The sequence below is a fragment of the Echinops telfairi genome, unplaced genomic scaffold (genome assembly GCF_000313985.2).
Source record: "Echinops telfairi isolate 266 unplaced genomic scaffold, ASM31398v2 ScPeMD7_9;HRSCAF=40, whole genome shotgun sequence".
Taxonomy (NCBI): domain Eukaryota; kingdom Metazoa; phylum Chordata; class Mammalia; order Afrosoricida; family Tenrecidae; genus Echinops; species Echinops telfairi.
The window spans coordinates 45,833,287-45,836,300 of NW_022103906.1; positions in this window are offsets into that span (position 1 = coordinate 45,833,287).

Sequence of the window (3,014 nt, forward strand, 5' to 3'; positions counted from 1 at the left end):
AGTAGCACAAACATTTGAATTCAGTCAGATTTTTTCTGATGGAAAGGATGTCTGCTTGGGTTACTTGACTTGCTAAAATGATATTTGACTTGATTTCATCAGATGGTGAACATTTACAAAATATTGAATAATTAAATCTACAATTCCAAGGTTTGAGAGAAAATATATGCAAATGCATAGGACTGATTGTATCAAAAATTATTATATTGGAAAAAGTGTTCTGAAAATAACAAGTTGTCTGAAGTCTTTCTAAATACATCAGGTTTTTTGCTGATAGATCACAATGATATTTTGGATACAGAATTCAAAGAACCGACTGAGCCTGCTTTAATAAACCCCTCCCCTTGCCATTTATTTCTTTAGGAGTGGTTTTCAGCATAGATCTAAACACTAAAATAGAATTGATGTGAAGCCTTTCATTGTAGCTATGCCCTATTTTTCCAACAATACATTCGAATACAAAAACTGGAAAACAGCAGGGCTTCCAACTGGTTCCTTCTAGTCCCAGCCATTGCTGGGGCATGCTATTTCCACGACCATTCACTGAAGCAAAGCCTATAGTGTCACAAGATCCCCAGGTGACTCCGACAGGTAATTGGTGTACAGATTCATCTCATTCAGAAACATCTCCCCGAATCTTACACATTAGCTAGTAACTATAAAAATGTTCATGTTTAATCAATTACATAAAAGAAGTAAGCTCAATATAGAAGCCCAAGTCTTAATATAATAAATTCAAAAATTTCAATTTACTTATTTTTTTATTACAGAAATATATGTATGAAAGTAGGATCAATGCTTTTCAGGCATCAAAGTATATAGTAAAAAAATCCCATGATCACAAACTCCAGAAATGCAAAATTTAAGATCTAATGGAATTGGTCTTTTCTCCGGCCCAGCCCCTCTGACTCAACAGAAGATAAACATTCTAACCTTTTTTGGAAGGGCAGGTTGTGGTTGTAGTTAGAAAGCGATTGGCTCACAAAGAACAAGAACTTTTCTGTTTAGTGACTACCCATTTGAACAATGAAAGTCTCATCACCTTTACTTACAGTGCCATTGAAATCAAAGACTGTAGCTTTCAATATGGATTGCAAATCAATGTAAAGAAAACCCAAATCTACGCAATTGGACCAGCAGACATCATGTAAATAGAGAAAAGATAGAAGTTGTTAAGGTTTAAGTTTTGCTTAGATCCACAACATCCATGGAAGCCAGTCAGGAAATCAAACCTGTCCTCCCGTGGGCAAATCTGCATAAGATCTGTCAAGTCCTGAAGAGCAAGGCTGTCACTCTGAAGACTAACGTGAGCTGAGCATGTGAGCATGACCCAGCCCAACCAAAAAAGGTTTGCTCTTGGTGTCTTGGGTTTTAGACCTGCCCCTGGGGTTATTTGGGGCACCGATTCAAAAAATTGCATGGTTAGACCACACCAGCTTTAGTCTCTTAGATAAGGTATTCCACTATATAGCTATTAAGTTATACCATGCTAGTTTGAATGAGAATTCAGCCCTCAAATTATAGGGTGAGATAAGAAATATTTGAAAAAGAATTAGGTATTAAGGGACTTCCAAAAGAAGTTGTATATATGGACCCATTATGGCTAGTTGGTTATGTATTTAGCTTCTAATCATAAGGTCAGTGGTTCGAACCCATGAGCCACTCTGAAACCTTTAAAAGATTGAAAGGTTTGAAAACCCAAAGGGGCAGTTCTTCTCTGTCCTAAAGAGTCACTATGAGTGAGAATCAATTAGATGGCAGCTGGTTTTTCTTTCTAGTATGGGGTCTGTACAGTGTACACAGAGGGTACAAGTTGGAAACTGGAACGCAGAAACACAGATTGAGAAGAGTAGAAAATAAGAAAATTGAAAGGACACATCTACAGAAGGTATGAGGAGTAGTTAGTGTCAAAGTATAAGACTTCATTGTAATTTTTATACCTAATTTGAAGATCTAATTCTTTTATACCTAATTTATCCTAATTTAAAGATCGAATTCTTCAAATTAGGCAGGCAACATTTCAGAACACTTTAGAATATATACAAGCCAACAATAATTCAAGTTAAATGTTTCAGAGGTGAGGTTGATTCTAAGCTTCTTGTTAAGAAAAAGACTGACTTTTAAAAGTTTCTGTGTACAGGTGAAGTTGGGGTATCTTTTTACATAACTGGAACATTTAAATGAGTGTGAACTCTGACAGACTCATTCGTGGTTTCAGAGCATTTGAATCTCCATTTACTGTAACAAATTCACTACCAATCAGCCGATTACAACTCCGAGCGACCCCATAGGGCAGGATGGAGCTTCTCCAGTGGGTTTCGGAGGGCTGTGAATCTTCATGGGAGCAGTCTCACCTTTCTCTTGCAGAACAGTTGGTGGGCTTGACTGTCACCGACCTTGTGGTCAGCAAACGCAACCCACTACACCAGCAGGGACCCTTATTAATTATTCAAAACAAACCTCAAACCACTGCCACTGAGTCCATTTTGATTCGTATTCATTGTACAGTTAACTCTTCTGGACCCCTTTAAAAATTTTTTTTTATTTTTAACACTTTAAAGAGGTCTTTTGCAGCGTATTTGCCCCATGCAATACATCCTTTGATTTTTAAAAATAATTTTATTAGGGGCTCATGCAGCTCTTATCACAATCCATACATACATCAATTGTGTAAAGCACATTTGTATATTCATTGCCCTCATCATTCTCAAAACATTTGCTCTCTACCTAAGCCCCTGGGATCAGCTAATTCCCACACCCCACTACCTCCCCGCCCCCCCTCCCTCGTGAACTCTTGATAATTTATAAATTATTATTTCATTATTTCTTGCCCTGTCCAACGTCTCCCTTCATCCGCTTTTCTGTTGTCCGTCCTTCAGGGAGAAAGTCACATGTAGATCCTTGTAATCAGTTCCCCCTTTCCAACCCACTCTCCCTCTACCCTCCCAGTATCGCCACTCACACCACTGGTCCTGAAGGGATCATCTGCCCTGGATTCCGTTTCCAGTTCCTAT